We start from the raw sequence: 23,170 nt of genomic DNA on the forward strand, positions 1-23,170 counted from the left end.
TCGGGACAAGTCCGAGTCGCGTTGGCGTCAAATAGACGTAAAACGGACTCCGTGCGACGCGAGAGCAGCCTTCAGCGAAGAAATCTGCAAAATAGCAGATTTTCCTGCTCGCTGTACCGGCACAGCCAGCGAGGTGTACCGGTACGCTATACTGGCTGAGCGCGTACTGCTCTCGGGTTAGCTTCCTGTACCGGTACGCGATCCCGTGTACCGGTACACCAGGGTAGGTGAGGGGGCATTTGAGTAAATTTTCACCTCGTTTGTATCACCAACCCACTCCCTCTCTATTTAGCCTTGTGCTGAGAGAGAGAGTGAGTTCTTGTTGCTCTCTCTTCTCCTTCCTCTCTCTAGACTTGGTTGCCGTGGTGAGCTCGGTTGGAGAGTCCGTCACCGACATCGCGCCGCGGAACCGTTTGAGCTCGCGTTTGAGGCCGGGGTAGCGCGAGGAGGCCGGGCGAGTGGAGGTTTTTCGCCGTTTTTACTGTCGCAGCGGTGCCGGTGTTGTCGAGGTGAGTAATTCAGCATTTCCCTGAATTTTTGGGCAGGTGTTTGCTACTTCAACTCGGAAAAGTGTTGTTTGCTGAAATCCACCGTCGACTGTTAGTATTTCAGCTCGTACGCGACGTAGGAGCATCGGATTTCGACGAGACTTGGTTCGTTGGATTCGGGACTTCGAGAGGAATCCACGAAGCCTTTACTTGCGAATTTTGGTGAAGGTTAGCTTGGTCGAAATCCTTCTCTTCTCTGCTGCTGTGGATTTTGGACTGAATTGAGAAATTTTGGTGTTTTAGTTTGGAGTTAGCTCGATTTCGAGACTCGGGTGTTTTTGGTTGATCCAGCAGAGGGTATCCTGGTTCGAGGCTTCGTTCGCTGCCAGGGGATAGCTTTCGAGGTGGGTTACATCGGCTTTACTCCTAAGTTCTTATTGGTCGACATGTATAGATCTTGATTTCGGAATTAATGTTAGCTCAAATTCATGGATTATTGTTAGAAATGTAATATCTGAATTTTCGAGCGTATTTTATCAAGTAAATAAATTATACATGTTGGACTTGGAAATTGAATTAGGAGAAAACCTGCGATTTGGACCTGTCACCAGTTAACTACCTGATTTAGCTCTAGGAGCCGTTAGAAAATTATACTGTCGCAGTTTCTTCGAGGCGAGTACTCCAGGTAGTTTAAAATGTATTTACACTCGTGCTGGTTCGCCGAGTGGATTTTTACAGGGTCGTTCAGGTCATTTCGGACTGTTGGGTGCCGTCAGAGTTGACGGTGGACCCGTATCGCCTTTTTGGCGTCAGATTGTGCCGAGGGCACTTACCTGTTGGTTGTTAGACCAGTTTGAGTCGATTACTTGACTTTGGCTAGTTGGAGCCTAATTGAGCTCGACAGAGATACGCTGCATACTCGGTTGGGTAGCGCCCACGAGTGCCACTCCGGAGTCAGGCTTGTGCTTTTGCGTTGGTGTCGCTCATGCCAGTTGGACTTGCTCTCCACGGATTAGTTAGAGTGGATAGAGCCCGATAGTCGCAACGGGGCAGGGACGGGTGTATTCACAGTCCCGGGGACGGGTATGCTTACAGTCCCGATTTGGATTGGGTCAGACTTGACTATTCCTACAGTTGGTTAGTGTAGAGCATGATAGTGTAGTGATTGATAGCGGTAGAGTGTACTTCTTGCTTTTCCTACTATCCTTGCTCCCTTCTGTAGCTTAGTGGGTGACCGATGTTGTTTTTGGCGGTACCCACTGAGGACTACTTGTTTTTACAGTAGTTCTCACGCCCAGTTGTTACCTATATTTTTGCAGAGCCACAGGTTCCGGCTGCTGCACCGTCTGCGGATCAGGATCGAGGCAAGGGCGTCGCGAGATAGAGCCCTACCCGACGTGCTGAGCTAGAGGTGCCCCTACTGCAGGTAGATGTTTTGTTTCGAGTTTATGTACATAATGGACCTAACTCGCCAGTGCGAGTAGCTTTGTATTTTGGATTTGGACTATGTATATGAAACTCAGTTGGTTTAGCTTCTGTTTTCTCTAGCAGCTCCCTACTACTGTTCGTAGTAGTGTTTGATTTACAGGTACAGCTATCGCTTCGTATACAGGGAAAATTTCTTTGTATACGGCGGATTTGTCGGCGTGCCCGGGGAAAATGTAATCCGGGGCGTGACAGAGGTAAGTTGGCTAATAATCTCTCCACAAAACTTTCGCTATAGGGTTCGGTTTAGGGCACCTAGCAGAAACCCTAAGTTGGCAAACCTTAGGAAAGTAAGACGCGAGAGACGTAATGGTAGTCCGAAAGTCAATGAGAATCAGTAATAACTCATCCGAGACAGAGGCGTGAGTGAATCGAAGGAGTTCCTAAAATAACATGAGAAATCATGATGACTGCAGACGATCGTAATATATTCCGGAGCGAAAACAGAGACCACCTTCTAAAAATTTAGGTGATTGGGTCGAGAGTGTTCCGTTGTATCTGACCCCGATTAATGTTCCTAACAGCCATGATATAGCTCGCCGAGGTCGACCGATAACACCGCTTAAAATCCTCTTTTTAAAAAATTGGTAAGTGATTTTCTTAATAAAGCTCAACAAATTTGATAAACATATATAATAAACAGTTATAATACTTTGTTGCTAGAGAAAATAAATATTTATATCATTATGTGTGTCGACACATATATATTTTTTTTTTACCGGCACGGCTCGACAAACACTGTGTCGTACCGTACCTGCAAGTTTCGACACGACTCTATACTATGATACTTAAATCCTTGGTTCTGTAGTTTCGATTGATTTTTGGTGAAATGGCAGATCGAGCTGAGTTTTTTTATTTACAACTCTCTGAGCTGAACCGATCGAACTATTACTCCAAATCGAAAACTAATCGAATCTAAATTTTTTGGTTCGATTCGGTTGGTTTGGTTAGTTTTGGGCCCTACTAAGTTGGGTTTTCGAAATTATAATATAACGAAAAATTTATAGATTTATTGATTTAGAATATTCAAACCACTTATATACCAAATTTAAATTTATATTACAAGAATTGAGAAGGAATAATAGTAAACACTTTATTAGACTAAATTGTAAATTTTTATTTTACTTTTTCAAAAAATTTTAAAAAATAACATATAATTTAATTTTCAGCCTAAAAGAACACTTTGGCTCATTTAAACAGTTAATTCTGTCGATTTGGATTTTAAGTTAGATGGTCAAATCGAAAACTCAAAATCAAAATTTTAGGTCAAATCGAACAATTTAAAGTGAAAAACCGAATTTTTCGATCGACTTAGGTTAGTTTCGTTCAGTAATTCAATTTTAATCGGATAAAGCGCGCCGTAGTTGAAGATTAGAGAATAGAAAGAAAAGGTGTAATAATGTAAATAATAAAATCTTGCTCAATTTTATTAACAATGAATTAAAACATATTTCAAGGCCCTCAATTTCACTCAAACTAGGAAGTTTTATCAGAATCAGAAATAATAATACTCTTTTTGAGATTATACTTTTCTTTTGTGAAAAATCGATCCAATTACATTATATGTGGAAAGAGCATTTCGAATACATCATAACCAATTAATAACAATTTTTAATTCCTTAATGATAAAAAGATATTTAGATTATGGTCAAAACTAGGAGTGTAAACGAGCCGAACATGAGCTGGCTCGTTAAAGTATCGAGCTGAAAAATTCAGCTCGTGTTCGGCTCGTTTATTAACGAGCCAAACACGAGCTGGCTCACGAGCTGGCCAACGAACAATAAATTAAAAAAAATTAGATTAAATATATATAAAAAATAAATTTATAAAATCTTATCCATTAGACTTTGATCTAATAGTTGAAACTTTACATATAAATGAGTCTTTTTATAATTAAGCTCGCATTTATATTTTTATTTTGCTAAAAATTAAATAATAAAAATATATATTATATATAATTATTTATTTATATATAAAAATATAAATTAAATAAATTATATAAATATAAAATATATGTATTCGAGCTGTTATCGAGCCGAACAGGAGCGAGTTGACCCTAGCTCGTATTCGGCTCGTTTATTAAACGAGCTAAAAAATCCAGCTCGTGTTCGGCTCGTTTACTAAACGAGCGAGTCGATCTCGAGCTCATTTCGAGCCGAACACGAGCTGGCTTGCGAACAGCGAGCTGGATTGCCACCCCTAGTCAAAACTCTCTATAAATATCCCTTTTTTTTTTTACTTTTTTCTTTCTGGGTTCCAAAAATTTATATTTTGTCCTCTTCAAATTTCAGAAATATTTTCAAGGATCACGACACTAATGAAAAGACGAAATGACCGAATTAATATACTTTTGTTATTTTCAAGAATATTTTTGATATCAATAATAAAAAATAGACGAAATAATGACGGAAGCATAATGGAGGTTTTTGAAAGTTAAAAAAAAAATGAAAAGCGGGTATTATAAAAAAAAAAAAATTCTGTATTTTAGCCACGCAAAATATTTAAAGCTTCTGCTGTAATGAAAAGCAGATATGCAATTTTAGACCACAAAAGCACAATTTTTAATTGAATCCTTCCAATTTTATTGCAAAAAGAATCTATTAGCAGCACAGCACCTTAATTTAGTGTTTTTTTCAGAATTATTTTATTAAATAGCATTACACTTAACTATAATTTGCCCCCTTGAAGTTCATCTCATTTGATTTTGCCATTTTATTGTTTAAAAAATTACATTTCACTACCCTATGGTTTAGATCATTTTTATTCTGTTATCCTATAATTTAAAAAATTATACATAACTATTGTGTGGTTATAAAAAATTAAAAAAAAAAAACTTTGTCACCCTATTTGATAGTAAAATTTTTTAAGGTAAAAACAGAAATAGAACAGAATTGTTTAAGTATAACTTTTTGATCAGTTAGAAAAGTGAAAATGAGCTAAACCTTAGGGAGGCAAATTGAAGTTTACTTTTTTTAAAAGAAATTGCTAAACATTTTTTGCTATTTCTATTTATTGTTAAAAGAAACTGTCACATATCTTAATTATCTTTCTTAATAGCTTTCTATTAAATTTATCTTTTTTACCTTCAATATTTATTTAGTAAATTAATCTAATGATTAAAATTGGATTTTTTCAACTAATTTGTCACTTTCAAAAACTATTTTATCTATTATGCACGTGAGCAAAAAATGACGGAATTTTTTGACGAGTATATCCTTGATTGTATTTCACAAGCGGACCCAAATATTATTTCTTTAGAATAACTTCAAATATCATCCATGTAGTTCAGCGCTTTCTCATTTTAGTGCTTTATAATTTAAAGTGTATTACTTTAGTACCATGTGGATTTGACTTTCTCTTTTAATTTTTTTGTTAAATCAATGAAAAAGTTAAAAAAAATTACAAAGCACTAAAGTAAAAATTTCACAAACCATAAAGTGAATATTCGATAAATTAAAAACAAAGGGTATCTGAAGTTTTTTCTATATATTTTAATAAAGAATCAACAGAGGGGATAACAGAACGAGAAAAAACGGAACCACAGGGTACTAAAGTAATACATTTTAAACCACAGGTACTAAAGTAAGAAAGTTTTAAACCACGGGGGATATTTGAAGTTTTTTCCATTTCTTTCTAATCCCTCCAATGTATACCCTACAACCTGCAATTTTTTTTATATAAACGAGAAAAAAAAAACAATTAACAAGCTTTTGAAAACTTGAAAATGATTAGATATTTTAAAATTATTAAAATTGGGAAAAGGATAATTCTTCATCTTGGAGTGTAGCCACTACTAATAAATGGTGAACAATGTGGGGATCACCTTGCAAGCAAAAGAAATCACATGCTAAGGATGTGTGACATCCTTACATTTAATATTCTCATAAAATAGATCCATAGGACTTATTTATATTGTACTATAAATTGAGAGAGAGAGAGAGAATGAGAGAAGAAAAATAAAAAAAGAAATAGGAGAAAAAAAAGAGAGATTAGCATCAATTATTCATCAAAATTGATGGATGATTAGAAGTTTAGACGCACAAGAATTACTGTGCTCCTAATAGCACAATTGATATTGAGCCCTTTCGATTACTGGGCAAATAATATCGAAAAATCATGACATGTTATTTTTAGATTAGTTTTAATTTACCTAAGCAATCAACGTGTTATACTCACGGGATGTTCGCGCAGCGTTAGTGGCTCGTCATCAATTCGAAATTATCAATTAGGTTCTTATATAACTATTTGTTCATATATTATTTTTTATATAGTACATTATTATTATATACTACTCCCTATTCTGTAATATTAGTAACTACTACTATATATAGAGTGAGTAGATACTATCTCGATTAGTAAACGGGGCGTTTACTATCGAGTTGTTTTCGATGATAGAGCTTCAAATTGACGATCGCGTCCGTTAAATAATGATTAAACACATTTAAACTATCTAGAATCAAATTTCACGCACTTTCGATATTGTTCTTTTATCCATCTAGTGAACAAAAAATGAACGGCTGAAAATGAATATTCTTTAAAAAATGATGATAGGAGTCTTGTAATCAAGATCAATAGTATAGATCTTGTTTAAATAGTTTAAAGAATTTTCTAACAAAAATTCAATTGATTTGGATATCTTTACACCGTTAAACGAGAAAACGTCTCTTATCCACCATTAAAATTACAATTTGAAACCCTTTGATCATTAGGCAAATGATGTCGAAAAGATTTGAAATTTGATTTCTAAACACTTCAAGTGGCATAGATCATGTTCAACGGAGCCGATCGTCAATTTGGAAGCTCTATCATCGAAAACAACTCGATAGTAAAACGCCCCGTTTACTATCGAGAGTATTCTAGCTCAACTCTATATATATATATATATATATATATCTCTTTTGAGTTTTTAGCTATTGGATGGAGAGATGTAGGGTTGAAATAATGGTGATAGGTGGTGGTAGGTGGAATAGTGTTTGATCCGAAGAATATTAGTAATCAAGGAGTAGATCCAAGGGTTAAAAACTTAGAAGCACCAAGGGGTTGGTGCTTTTAAAAGTATTCTAGCTCAATTATATATATATATATATAGAGAGAGAGAGAGAGAGAGAACTAGGCAGCTAGAATACTATTAATAGCACCAAGTTACTGGTGTTATTAAGTTTTCGGCTCTTGGATGAAGAGATGTGCGGTTAGAATAATAGTGGTCCCCTAGGAGTGAAAGCTACCAAATTTTCTACAGTTAGATCTACCGTTTTGATCATTTTCACCCGTTAAATCATACTATTCAACCAACCACCCACTCAATCCTAAAGCTACTATATTTTCGGAAGTATAAAGAAGTTGGTCCATCTAACTTATGTCAAATAATTAATTAATCAATATAAATTGGTTATGTCAAATAATTAATTAATCAATATAAATTAGTACACTAATAAATAATTAATTATTTAATTAGCAAATTAATTAAAATAATAAATTAATTACTCAAATAACTAATTAAATATTTATTAGAGTAATAAATTAAGTAGTGCAATTAATAAGTTTATAATAAAAATAATATATTATAATATATAACATATTATGTGTATGTAATTTAGTTTTAATTCAATTTATAATCTTAATAAAACTTGAAATTAAATTTTGGAATAACACTATTCCGCCAAAATGGTAGAATAGTAAATCTCAAGCTATTCTGGAATAGCCGAAAATAGTAATGTTTGACCGGAATAAGAAATTCCAGTCCAAAAACAGAGATAACGTTCGTTATCCCTGCTTTATCCTCGAATCATATAGGGCCCTAGGGTTTAGTGGTTCTCGTAGGAGAATAATATTAATTTAAAGGTTAAAAATGGTCAAAAAACTGATCAAAGAGTTAAAAAATTGAAAGTACCACATGAGCTGTGCTTTCAAAAGCACCATAGTTGGACTATATATATATATATATAGAAAGAGAGAGAGAGTCCGACTACTATACTCTTATGAGTATAGAGCCTATTGTACTCATAAGTTTTTGGCCATTTGATCTACCTTTTAATCATTTTCATCCGTTAGATTATACTATTCAACCAACCACCCACTCAACCCTAGGGGGGCCACTATCAACTTAACCGTAACGACTCTTATCCTAACCGTATATTTTTTCATCTGAACGGTTGAAAAGTTATAAGTACAAAGGGCTCTATACTCATATGAGTATAGTAGCTCCAACTTTTATATATATATATATATATNAAATCCCTAATCTCTCTCTCTCTCTCTCTCTCTCTCTCTCTCTCTCTCTCTCTCTCACAGGCTGACACCATGATAGCTATCGTGGTTCATAAACCACGATAGTTCAAAAAGTGACAATCTAAATTGGAAAACTAATAAAAATAGGCAATCTAATATGATAAATTGGTTTGTGAGTGAGTTGGGATCCCCCGGGTGTAGTAGGATTGGTAGGTAAAGAGTTAGATTTCCGATTTTTTAGTTATCGTGGTTATCGAACCACGATAACTAACATAAGGTCGGATCAATATATATATATATATATATATATATATATATCTCTCTCTCTCTCTCTATATATATATATATATATATATATATATAAGCTCTTGTGCTTTCAAAAGTCGTTACTTGTGTAAAGGTTAAGTAATCAGGTGTAGTACGAGGCTACTTAAGAGCTTAACCATAATGAAAGAATAGCAGCCAAATTTGATTAGGGAGGATGTTAAATTTGGTTTAGATTTGTAGTTATTTAAATTGAAGTTAAATTCTAATCTAATTAGGATTAGATATAATTTAGATTTTATTTGGTATATATGGATTATGAGTCGAAATCTAATTCTAATTAAATTAGATTAGATTTATGTTTAGAAGTTCAATTAGACTAGAGGTCTAATTAGACTCTAATTTAAAGCTATACCTTAGGAACAACCCAATTTTCATCCAAACGCAAAATTGGTCTAGTTCCTGCTAATACCTGACTGGAACTAGCAGTTCTTACTTATACCTGAACCAAACGCAGTCTACATATATAATGAAGCCTGTGCGACTAAAATTGTACGCAGCCTACATATATAATGAAGCCTGTGCGACTAAAATTGTGAAGCCATGCTTTAATTAAATTAGCCTGCGATTGTTGTGCGCTGTTGGTGGTCGGCTGAGAGGATTCTTAGATGCTCAATTAATTAAGTCAACCCAAGGTCCGTGGACGTAGGCCGTTGGCCGAACCACCTAAATTTCGGTATGCTATTTTCTTAGCTTTTTTCTTCCTGCATTAAGTTATTTTTTGGATATATTTTTCGTCGTTCCGGATTTTAACAGAGGATATATAATCAAGTTTCAAAGACGAAACTTTTTGTAAGGTGGGAGTGATGTAGAATCCGAGATTTTATGTACGAGATTTGTAATTTTGGGTTCTTTTCTATAAAACATAACTCATCAAAAGTTTATTATGAACCAAAGATTTGAAGATAATTTAGATCTCAAAGAAGTTTGAGGGAATTTGGTGTGATTATAGTATGAAAATTGTAAATTTAAATAATGGATTAACCAAAATTTTCTATGTAAGTGGCGCTCGGGCGACAAACTTTTGGAGTCAAGTTCCGTGAAAATCGAAATTTTGAGTGCGAAATAACATATTTTTAAAGTGAGCACTATGCGGACTATGCTACAGATGAGAGATGACTAACCCCTTCGCAATCGAAATGCAATATCTTATAAACTACTTCACAAAATTCAGAAGTTAAGAATGTCACAGGAAAGGGCATATAAAGCGCAACTGTCGAAAGCTTCAGGATGATCTGAAGGAGTTAAAGCGACAGAAAGAGAAAACTGTCGTGAACCAGGACGAGACGGTATCAGCGATGGCACAGACGGCAGAGTCGGAGATGTTCGATTCTGATGTGCTATATGCGGCGACCGAAGGTGCGAAAGAACTCTATGCCCCCATTTGGATCGGGTATAAAGAGGGGGGGGGAGATAAGGGGGTTATCCCCCCCTTTATACCCAAACATGTGTTTGGGGGGTGGGAACAAGTTGTTCCCACCCCCGAGTAGAGAGAGAGAGAGAGAGAGAGAGATTTTTATTTTAAATTTAAATTTAAATTTAAATTTTTAAAATTTATAATTTTAAAATTTAAATTTAAATTAATAATTTTAAATTTTTAAATTTGATATTTTTAATTTTAAATTTTAAATTTGATATTTTTAGTTTTTAAATTTTAAATTTGTTATTTTATATCTTTGAAATTTAAATTTAAAATTTGATATTTAAAATTAAAATTTTAAAAATTAAAATTTTAAATTTTAAAATTTAAAAATTAAAATTTTCATTTTTTATTTTAAAATCCATACTTGTACCTATCCCTGGTATAACTAGTTATTGCTTATACTCGAACCAAACGAAACCTAGGAACTCTGTGGATATCTACAATCTGAGACGAACATTTTAACCTGAACTTCTCCAAAATTGGGCTTTCTATTGTGAAACAGCAATACCTTGAAATTGACACTTCATGTGTAGTTTCGAAAACTGCAGCTGAAAATTGAAAATTTTCGAGAGCTTTTGCGCAACCTTTGTCATGATATGATGGGATTGCTTGTGAAGCACTGTGAGAGGGGACACATTTAAGGGCTATCTTATAATTTTAGTGCGACCCAAATCCCTAGATTGATCGGATTAACCCTAGCCATCATTTTTACCACAAACGAGATTTTCTATCTCCCTTATATATACAATATCTCTCTTTCTCCCTCTTTCTGTTTCTTTTTGGTCGATCACCACACAGCAATGAGATCTTGTTGCTGGACAACTTCTCCGGTGACCTTCCCGCATCTTCGGTGACTTGTTAAACCACAAATGAAGCGTCCTTTTGCTTCTCTCTTTTCGATGCGGTCAAAATTGAGGAAATAGGGCTGATTTTCTTCGAACTTGTCGAATCTCAAGTTCTGGCTGGTTGAGAAAGCGTTCATGCTGTCTCGTAGTGTCCCACAAGTATCTATTGTGACATCAATAGGTACTTACGCTGCCCGAAAGGCCAAAATAGGCCAAATTCGGGGACTATTTTGGGTGTGTCGCTGATTGCAGTTGCACAAGATGATATCTTGCTATCCTAGCATGGTTAGTGGGTGTGTTGGAAGTGGCATGGTGCGAAACATGAGTTTCGTACTCATTCCGACAACAAAGTGTTGTCGAAATACTATTTTCAGGCCGTTATTATCAAAACAATTATCAAAAAACAAGTAGCGTAGGACCCTCGGCCGTGCTTATTAGTGACCGATTGAGACGGATCTAGAACTCAAAATCCTATTCCGAATTATATTGTATTTCTCGAAAAGATAATACCGACTACATCAAAATTGATCGGATCGGGCTTTTATCCAATTTTTTTGAAAAAACTGAAGACCCGGACCAGGCCCTCGCCGAAAGCCCAATACCCATCGGGCTTTGTGGAGGCCCATTTATGTATTTGTCACATAGGACAAAAATATTTTTATTATATAAATTTAAAATAAAGTAAAATATTTTCATAGTATAACAATGCCCTAAAAGTTGCTGTAAATTTATTACACAGTAATTAAGTACTGCATAGTAAATTCCTTTGCTAGGCCCAGACGATTTTTTCTCGACCTGCATGAATAGAACATCAAATATGCCCTTTAAGACGGTACTGATATCTCAATCCAAATCGAACTTAATTAACCGCCTAAATCCTTCTAGATCAAGACAATCAAAGTACGTGAGTGTTGTGTCTGTACACTATACGTAAATTACTTGCTCGATTTTCTGTAAATAAAGCTTCTACAAGAGTGATTTATTGCCAACAATCCAAGAACCTAGCTTGTTATTTTCTTGCATGGCACTTCCATATTAGTCAAACTATTCTTAAACATAGGTTAAAGAAGTGTATGAAACTTCAAATAGATTTTATACAGAGTTGTACTTGTGACTTTCTAGTCGTCGGATCGTCTCAAGATCTGCCCTGCACTGTTAACAGTGTGTCCCATTAACTCTTCTTTACTTGTGCTGCACGAATCTTAAGGCGATCTGTATATATATATATATGTATATATATATATATTTCAACTTAGTGTACTCTTTTTCGACAAGCATTTCAATTTTTCCCTCTGGAAAGGATTCGTGCCCGGAGAGGAGTTTTCATAACGACTGTGAAATCCAACTTTTCCGACATGTCAATCTCCTCTCCCTCTATGGCCTTCCACTCGAACTCCCATACTAAATTGCTTACAAAGTACTCAAGGTGTAGCATTGCCAGCCCATACCCCGGGCACATCCTTCTCCCTGCCCCGAAAGGCATCATCTTGATCTCTCTACTCCCCGTTATGTCCACCGCCTCTCCCTCCCCGCCCTCCAGGAACCTCTCCGGTCGAAACTCCATGGGGTCTTCCCAAACCTTTCCCTCCCACCCTATCTCCGCCACCATAAAGTTCACATCAGCTCCCTTTGGAACGCAATACTCACCGAGCATCATATTAGCTGTGACGGTGTGTGGCAACACAAAGTGCGCTGGCGGGTGTCTTCGCAATCCTTCCAGAATTACTGCTTTTAGGTATGGCATAGATGACAAGACCTTTTCATCAATTTCTTTCCTCTCGGTTGTCCCTACCATTGTTTTGATCTCTTCATATAGCTTCGTCTGTTACCGATCACAGAAACAAGTTAAAATCATAGAGAAAATTAGTTGGTTCACATATTGTCAAAGTTATCATCTACTAACAAGCAAGCAAAATCAAATCACTTGATAACAATGTGATCTATGACATATTAATTATCATAAGTCGTACAAACCTTTTACCTAGACCTCTAATAATATGAGAAACTAGGGCTAGGGCTACTATCCTATTAATAGGATAGTAGCACTTGTCCTATCAAATGGTTCTTGATGATAGAGATTCCGAATCGATGGTCAGAGCTGTTGAAGTTGATCTAGCGTATTTGATATATCTAGAAACTAAATTTCATAAATTTTAAAAATTATTTACATGGTGATCAAAGTGTCGTAAAATCAATAATTTTTGACGGCCCATATGAGCCGTTTGCTTGTTTAACGGTGTAGAGCAATCCAAATTGCTTAAATTTTTTATAGATAATTCTTTATACTATTTAGATAATGTTTGATAACTCTGATTATGAATTGAGAAAGTCTAACCTCTATTTTAAAAAGATTATTTATTTATGACCGTTCATTTTTTAACTCTTAAAATGAACTTGATAATAATTTTTAAATATTATAAAATTTGGTTTCTAAATATTAATAATTGTGTCGATCAATTTCAACAGTGCCGATTATCAATTTGAAGTTCCGATCATTCAAAACGACTTGATAGAACAAGTGCTCCTATTCTATTAATAGGATAGTAGCCAGACTAGAGAAACTAGTGTTTGGACTTTTTTTTTTTTTTAAACCGTAATACATGTCGACGAGACATATTAAAATTAGTATTTTCATATTAGATAACAATTTCAATCCTGACACATAAAAATGTAAAAATTTTGTCCATCTCTCCGCGTAAATTTTTGGATTGAGTCCAAACTTGTTAACAAAATTAATGACGTAAAAAAGAATATTCTAACATACATGATCACACAAATAATGATTTTATTTTTTATATATTTTAATTTTTTGTGCCACTTATTAGGGCTGGCATTGACCAAGTCAGGTCAAAGAATTTCTGGAAGACTTTTGAATATGCAATCGTAGGTCAAAATGCATGAAGACCCCCTAATTACATACTATTTGGAAGTATACCCCTTACCTTTTTAAAAAATTTGGACTAATTGAATTGATGCTTTCGCCAAAAATTTCGAACAAAGTAAACACTTTTGATTGATTCCATGTGAAATAATCAATTACTTTAAAGTTTAAATTGATATAAAAAAAAATGATATTAACATATCTATACAAATCTATTAGTCCCCAATGTTTTGTGATGACGTGGCGCTCCCTCTTTAGTTTAGGATTTTTTTATTTTTTTTTTCCATTGTTTTATGATGATGTGGCTCCTTAGTTTAGGGTTTTTCTATATTTTTTTTTTCTCGTTTTTTAGTTATATATTTTTCTTAACCGAACCATGTTTGAATCCGAATTTTTCTTCTCTTCTTTCAATTATTCCTTTTTGAACCGAACCGAACTGGTGGTCTACAGGATTCATCTGAATATGGTTCATCTTCAATGTGAACCGAACCAAAAAATTCTTTTTTATTTGAATTGAACCAACAAGTTATTTTTTATATTTGATAATTAATATGCAAAAATAACTAATAGTCCATGTGCTATCTAATTATTGCAATTGTTCTTGTACTTTCCATGTGTATTTTGGTTGGCTGCAAATACGAATAAAAGTCATTTTTAAGCCCATATATATATATATATAGAGAGAGAGCTAGGCTGGTATACTATCGGTAGCACGGAGACCTCCGTGCTACCAAGTTATTTTCAATGATACTATTTTCAAATCGACGATCGGCTCCGTTAGACTTGATCTACACTATTGAAAGTATTTAAAAACTAAATTTTATAATTTTTCGACATCACTTACCTATCAAATAAGTAGTCTAAAAATGAACAGCTGAAAAATTATTTTTTCAATTTGAAAAATTATTTTTTCCACCAAATTCTTTTCCAAGGAAAAATTATTTTTCACTATTTTATGTACAAATTTGCACGATTTTACGTGCAACCAAACACTCCCTTAGGACCTGTTTGTTTCACCACAATTGGACTTTGGGTTGAAATGGGTTTTTGGGTTGAAGTGGAGTTCGGTGAAAAATGCTTCTCCCATGCTATTTGTTCTTCATCTCTCTTCGCCGTAATTAATTTTGACCCTGCTGTTTCGGATAATTCGAATTTCAACCGTATCTTTATTACGGTGAAATAAACAACGAAAATGATCGTTTATGGCCGAAACGACTTCACTCCTCTCCACTTTCACCCAAACAAACAGGTGCCAAGCTGAAAATATGAAGTGATTATATTTTGAAGTTTAAACTTTGGGTACCAACCAACCAGCTATCGAAACCTTTTCCTACTTGCGTCCGGGACGGTCAGTCGATCGAAATTAATTAATTTATATTCAAAATTACGCACCTGTATGTCCGGCCGTCGGACGAGGTTTGCCATGATCCACTGCAACGCGGTTGCTGTCGTGTCGGTCCCGCCGCTCAGAAACTCCGAGCATAGGCTGACGACCTCCCCATCGGTGAGACTCCTGCCCTGCTCCTCCGGCAGACGGAGCTCGAGCAGGGAGTCGACATACGCGACTGCTATCCTGTCAGACTCCTGCTTCAGTTTCTGCTCCTGCCGGGCGCGGATCAGCGCCCCGAAGATCTCCTGCTGCTTCTGCTTCGTTGCGACGCACGCGTTCCACCTCTTGCGGAACAAGAGCTTGGTGACCGTCGGGAAGAAAGCGAAGACCGGGAATGCGGTGAAGGCTGCCAGCAGGAACTGCTGCACGGCCTGGATGTCTGCGATCGCGGCGTCGTCGTCCAGCTTCACTCCGAAGCACATGAACACCAGCAGGCAGAAGATGGCGTGCTTGAAGCTCTCCATCACCACTACGACGCCGTCATCGTTGGCCGCGGCTTGCGCTTTCAGCTTCTCGATGAGCACCGCGAGGGCCCACCTGACAAACAACCATTATATCTGTAAAATTATTGTTTTGTCTCTTCAAATATATTTTTTTACTACCTCAAACTTTTCTTATTTGTCAATAAGGAGCAAAAGAGTTATTCTAACTTCTTTTTAACTCTCATAGAAATTTAACCCGAATTTAATCTTGGATGACTTAACGGATACTACCAGCGAGATTATTTTTGAATAACGAAAAAAATATACGTGGGTAAAATTTGAAATAAAAAATATATATATAAAATATTTTAGAAGTTCGGAGTCTTTAACTATATATAATTATCCCAAAATATATATATATATATATATATCAACACTATTTTTCTAGCTATTACAGGGATAGATACAAGTATGGAGATAAGAAAAATAGTGTTTAGATGAAAATTAGGTTGTTTCCGGAGATAAGAAAAATATTAGGTAGTTTTATATAGAAAATGGAGGTGTTGGTAGGAATAACTAAAAACTATTCTTCTCGGATAAAAAATTAGCGTTTGGGTATAAAGGGGTATAAGGGCCATTCTCGGATAAAAAATTAGCGTTTGGATATAAAGGGAGGATAAGGGCCTATCCCTATCCCTATCACCTAACGAAACGCTGTCCTAGGGATTAATGAGACCGTTGACTTCCAATCTGCACCCTTATTTTTCAATTTAATCCTTCTTTGGGATTAATGATACAGTTGACTTCTAATCTTTACCCTATTTTTTGATTTAATTCTAATTTTTCAATTTTTTTTGCCATTTAGAAATAAAAAACAACTAAATTTTGAAATTAAAAATTTGAATATCATTTTTAACTAACTGCGCGCTAGATGCGATCAGTTATCTCATCTCATTTAAGTTTTTATCCTCAAAATGTATGAAAAAAGTAGACCGAATTTGCCATGTGGCAAAATTTGGTACGATCACGCCAGTTTTCGTTATAATTAACGGCACAAATTTTTTTACTAAAATAAATTTTAGACACTCAACTACGAATATCAAAAAAGATAAAATATTAAAACTTTTGCCAACTATGGAACATATTGATTTGGCTACCCTACATTTTCAAAATTTTTTTTTTTTTATTTGAGTCCAACTTTACTTCAAAATTTTAATAAATTAGTATATTTTATACAATTATCGTAATTATAAATTTTTAAAAATAATTAATGAGTTTAAGCTTTAAAGTTGAAATATCATTGACTGATACAAATCGAACAAATTAAAAGATTCGACAATAGAATTAAAATTTTGATAATTTTATACCTGATTCAAAATATTTCTTAATTTATATAAGTTTTCTATATTTTTTACCTATTAAAACATAGAAAACTAAGAGATAAACGAGAAAACGTTGGAAAATATTGGTGCAATAAACTTTTTTCATGTGAGATTCTTTGAGCTTAAATTTATTGTAGTGTCCGAATCATGTGCTTATGTGAGTTTATATGATTGATTTGTTATTAATCTTATGTAAAAATATATATGCTTTATGTAAACGGCTCTTCGCACCTGCGTGTCGGGGCGAAGAGTTCGGTGGGCGAAGGCGGTGCCGCCTCCGACGAGGGCGCTGTGGGCGAGGCGGCGGTCGGCGACGAACACCGACGGGCGGCGCTGGAAGGGGAGGCGGAGCGCGACGACGGGGCCGTGCCGCGCGTGCAGGGTCCGGATGTGGTGCTCTGGGTCGAAGACGGATCGGCGGCGGCGTATCATGTTGGCCAGCAGCAGAAAGCTGGGGGGACCTGGGGGCTGCTTTGCATGCTGCTGCTGCTGCTGCTGATTCCGATTCTTATCCTGCAGCTGCTTCTGCTGCTGCGGCTGCTGCTGCTTCTGATTCTGATTTTTATGATGATTTGTTAATAGTAGGAGGATGGAGAGAGTGAGGGCTAAGAGTATGGAAAGGAAGAGGATCCAAGAATCCATTGGTACTCTGATTTTTTGCACTAGTGGTATTTTTTTTTTTTTTTCTTCTTTTATCTACTTCTCTATTTTTTGGTTGTGTGGCGTTGAAGCGTTTTATAGAGACTTTGATTTGTGGCTTTGATAAAACATGTAATTTGGTATTTTATTTTCAGCCAACTTGGCAGCGTATTTTCATTTCGGCCCCTGTGGTTTTAATAATTGCACTTTGCTTTCTTGTGGTTTAGCTCTTTTTTTTATTTAGTCAAAAAGTTACAATTAATTATTCTGTGATTTAGCGTACTTTTTACTTTGCCACTTTGTTATTTTTTTCAAAATTTTTATGCTACCATCTTATTTGATATAAAATTTTTGGACAGATAAAAGTTAAACTTAGGGGAACAAATTAATTATAACTTTTTAAACGACAGAAGGACATAATAAAAATAAGCTAAAGTAGAAGGGAGCAATTTGAAGTTTTCCTCTTTTTTTTTCCATTCTTCAGCATAGTTTTATTTTGGTCCTCGAACATTTAGTTTCAACGTTGTCGGCCCTTAATCTCTTATTAAAACGCTATACTTTAGTCTCTATACATATTTATTATTAGAGAATATATATATATATATTTATGTACCATGCATTTGTCAACTATGTTTTCTGTCAAATATACTACTCCTTGAGTTAAAAGTGTTTTCTTAATATAAAAAGTTTATATTTGTGAATTGGATATATAAATGGATGAAAAAAAAATTGATAAATTGAATATATAAGGACTACAATTAATGAAAAACACTTTTGATTTTAGAGATTAAATTGAAACTAAACTAAAAGTATAGGGCCTCTAATGTCGAAATGTAAGAGAATGCTAAGTCTACAACCCAAAGGAGCCGATGTAATCTTTATAACTTCTAATTAATCCAATAGTTTAAGAATTTAAACAATCTTTTTTAACTTTTAGTTAAAATAATAATAAGATTAATGTGTTAATTATAGTCCTTAGATGGGCTAAGTTGTAATGTTACAATTCAAATAGCTTCAAAGTGAAGCAATTAAAATGTGAAAATAAAACTTAGCTTCAAAGTTTGGGGACCAGCAGTGCAGTTTACTTTTCGTAGGTTTAGTTGTATATAACTCCCTGTAAATATATCGAAAAGCAAATATATTTCAATAAAATTTAATTTTTTATTTTTATCCCTATAAAAGTCCAGTAATATTCTTATTTACTCCCTTTTTTTTTTGTTACCGTTAGGGTACTGTTTATTTTTTAACAGCAGTTAAATAAAATAACATTTTTTTTCCTTACAAATATATCTCTTCAAAAGCCCCAATTGTTAGAACTATACAGAAATATCCTTCCAAAAAAATATTTCTTCGAATAATATAGAAGGGCTAAAAAGGTCAATTTAACTCATTCACTAACCAGGATTAAATATTTTACTCATGGTTAACTATATTTTTCTAACAGATTCTAATAGTAGGGATATATTTGAAAACGGTAGGACCTATACAAGGATAAAAATAAAAAGTTAAACTTTATAGGAATATATCTGTTATTCGATATATTTACAAGAAACTGTATGCAATTAATTCTTTTTTTATATATATATATTTTTTTTTGTAAGATATTGAATTCAAACAAAGGACGAAAGGGGAGCAGTTCTTGAAAGATTCCAAGTCAAAAACGTGCTCCTAATGCTGTACAAAGCAATTATCCATCTTTTAGGTAAAAGTGTTCATAACTTATCTAAACTATAAATTATTTTTGAGTTTGACTATCCAATTTTTAAAAATTCTGATTTTATTATTCAATCTTTCAATTTATTTGATTTAAATAAGTCACCGACACTTTGGACTTTAAATTTTAAGGTAACTATTTTATAAAGCATATTAACTAAACGGCACATTCAAATTTTAAAGACAAAATATTATTGACCGATTAAAATCAAACAAAAATTAAAATTTTGAAAGCCTAAATAGGTGATTTCAAATAATTCATAATTCAAATACATTATATATATATATATATATATATATATATATATAGNGTGTAGTGTTGAAGAGTTTTATAGAGACTTTGATTTGTGGCTTTGATAAAACATGTAATTTGGTATTTTATTTTCAGCCGACTTGGCAGCGTATTTTCATTTCGGCCCCTGTGGTTTTAATAATTGCACTTTGCTTTCTTGTGGTTTAGCTCTTTTTTTTATTTAGTCAAAAAGTTACAACTAATTATTCTGTGATTTAGCGTTGCCACTTTATTATTTTTTACAAAATTTTTTATGCTGCCATTTTATTTGATATAAATTTTTTTGGAGAGATAAAAATTAAACTAAGAGAAACAAATTAATTATAACTTTTTAAACGACGGAAGGGCATTATAAAAATAAGCTAAAGTAGAAGGGAGCAATTTGAAGTTTACCTTTTTTTTTTTTCAATTCTTCAGCGTAGTTTTATTTTGGTCCTCAAACTTTTAGCTTCAACGTTGTCGGCCCTTAATCTCTTAAAATGCTATACTTTAGTCTCTACATATATTTATTATTAGAGAATATATATTTATGTACCATGTATTTGTCAACTATTTTTCTGTCACATATACTACTTGAGTTATAGTGTTTTCATAATATAAAAAGTTTATATTTGTGAATTGGATATATAAATGGATGAAAAAAAAAATGATAATATATAAATTGAATATATAAGGACTACAATTAATGAAACACTTTTGATTTTAGGGATAAAATTGAAACTAAACTAAAAGTATAGGGCCTCTAATGTCGAAATGTAAGAGAATGCTAAGTCTACAACCCAAAGGAGCCGATGTAATCTTTATAACTTCTAATTAATCCAATAGTTTAAGAATTTAAACAATCTTTTTAACTTTTAGTTAAAATAATAATAAGATTAATGTGTTAATTATAGTCCTTAGATGGGCTAAGTTGTAAGGTTACAATTCAAATAGGATTGTACACTTAGCTTCAAAGTGAAGCAATTAAAATGTGAAAATGAAACTTAGCTTCAAAGTTTGGGGACCAGCAGTGCAGTTTACTTTTCTTAGGTTTAGTTGTATATAACTCCCTGTAAATATATCGAAAAGCAAATATATCCCAATAAAGTTTAATTTTTTATTTTTATCTCTATAAAAATTCAGTGATATTCTTATTTGCTCCTCTTTTTTGTTACCGTTAGAGTACTGTTTATTTTTTAATAGCAGTTAAGTAAAATGACATTTTTTTTCCTTACAAATATATCCCTTCAAAAGCCCCGATAGTTAGAACTATACAGAAATATCCTTCCAAAAAAATATTTCTTCGAATAATATAAAAGGGCTAAACAGGTCAATTTAACTCATTCACTAACCAGGATTAAATATTTTACTCATGATTAACTATATTTTTCTAACAGATTCTAATAGTAGGGATATATTTGAAAACGGTAGGACCTATACAAGGATAAAAATAAAAAGTTAAACTTTGTAGAAATATATCTGTTATTCGATATATTTACCAGAAACTGTATGCAATTAATTTTTTTTTATATATATATATTTTGTAAGATATTGAATTCAAACAAAGGATGAAAGGGGAGCAGTTCTTGAAAGATTCCAAGTCAAAAACGTGCTCCTAATGCTGTACAAAGCAATTATCCATCTTTTAGGTAAAAGTGTTCACAACTTATCTAAACTATAAATTATTTTTGAGTTTGACTATCCAATTTTTAAAAATTCTGATTTTACTATTCAATCTTTCAATTTATTTGATTTAAATAAGTCACCGATACTTTGGACTTTAAATTTTAAGGTAACTATTTTATAAAGCATATTAACTAAATCTGTAAAAATAAACGACGCATTCAAATTTTAAAGACAAAATATTATTGACCGACTCAAATCAAACAAAAATTAAAATTTTGAAAGGCTAAATAGGCGATTTCAAATAATTCATAATTCAGATACATTATATATACATATGTTGTACTCATAAGTTGTTTTTGATGATAAAGCTTCCGTTAAACATTATCTACAACATTTAAAACTTCTAAAAATCAAATTTTATAATTTTTCGATGCCATTTACCTTACGATCAAAAACTCACAAAATTAATAATTTTTAACGGCCGGTATGGGATATTTGCTAGTTTAACGGTGAAAGAGAATCGGATTAAATTGAATTTTTGATAGAAAATTTTATTCACTACCTAAATAAAGATCAATAACTCCGATCTTAAATTGAAGGATCCGATCATCCATTTTTAGGATGTTGTTCGATTTTAACTGTTCATTTTATACCCGCTTGATAGACTTTATAATGATTTCAAAAAATTACGAAATTTATTTTCTAGAAGTTTCAATGGAACGTCGATTCGAAAAGCCCAACATCATATATATATATATATATATATATATCATCCCGATAATAGTTCAGGTTATGGTGCTTGTAAAATACCAAGCACTTTGAATGTATAACCTGATAATATACTCAAATTAAACATGTCCTTGTCTCCTTCCTCATCATACTTTGTTACGCACTCTTATTAAAATAAATTATCTTCATTCATTTATGACTTTCATGTATAATTTGAATAAAATATATGATTATTTTATATATCATTCTAAGCCAAAAGCAAAATCTGAGACGCAAAATCTTAATTATTATATGTTGACAAATTGCACCCTTTTATTCAGATTGCTTGTCAAAGTTGCACTTAATTTGGGGTTTTCTTTACATTTAGCCCCTCAATATTTTTTTTAGAAATGGGCTAAGAAATTTATATTTCATAAATAGCTTCTCCTTACCACGCGAGCGCCTAGTGACATTTTTTAGTTGAACAGGATCAATCGCCTGTTCAACACGATGATGTATCACCGTGTTCTTTGTTTTTATATCCAGAAAGTTAAAAAAGAGAGACTAAAATATGAATATTAATACGGTGATTCCGTGTTCATTAATAATACAAACGTGGCACTCGTCTGTAAGAAGAGAGTCATATATGTAAATATAAATTTTATTAGGCTATTTAGTAAAAAAAAAATTGAGGGGCTAAATTGGAAAAAGCCTTTAATTTATTATAAGCAAAAAATATTGTTTGAGGCTTTCAAAAGTCTAGAAACAATTATTATTGAGGGGCTATAAAATTGATTAAAAATTTGCAAAACTTATTATAATATAAATCATTTAAGTTGATTATTCATCCTTTTAAAATTTTGATTTTTCTATCAATCTTTCAATTAGTTGATTTGAGTAGCTAATAATACTTGACTTCAATTTTAAACTAATTATTTATTTTAATAATTTATAATACGAGAATTGCATAAAATATAGTAATTAAATTTGTAAAAATAAACAGCACAATCAAATTTTGAGTTTAGATAGTTAACTTAAAATGATCAATAATTAGTAAGTTTTAAGTTTTGTACATTTTTTATATAAAAATTAGACATTTGGCTTTTACAAAATATAAAAAGTGATTCTTTTAGCCACATATATTACAAACTAGGTATATTAGGCTGTCCAAAATATCGATATAATACTGACCAGACCTACCCGGACCCTATTCGGACCAGAATCGATTCGATAAAAATGGATAGTATACGGGTAAAAATTACCCATTAAAATTTCGGTATGGACTGATATTTTATACCGATACCCGATTGGACCGCGACGACGAACCCAACTTTAAATGGGTAGG

The 23,170-nt window shown here is 33.3% G+C and overlaps 1 long non-coding RNA gene and 1 pseudogene across 1 annotated transcript in view; one reads left to right on the plus strand and one right to left on the minus strand.

The window, feature by feature from the left end:
* LOC109726956 overlaps positions 1-1,846 on the plus strand; it is a 2,733-nt gene extending 887 nt beyond the window's left edge. Inside the window, exon 3 of the long non-coding RNA XR_002220661.1 lies at positions 1,808-1,846. This is a non-coding gene — a long non-coding RNA (uncharacterized LOC109726956). The remainder of the gene's footprint in view (positions 1-1,807) is intronic.
* On the minus strand, positions 11,719-17,578 carry LOC109727703 (annotated as a pseudogene).

The sequence above is a fragment of the Ananas comosus genome, linkage group 22 (assembly GCF_001540865.1).
Source record: "Ananas comosus cultivar F153 linkage group 22, ASM154086v1, whole genome shotgun sequence".
Lineage (NCBI taxonomy): Eukaryota > Viridiplantae > Streptophyta > Magnoliopsida > Poales > Bromeliaceae > Ananas > Ananas comosus.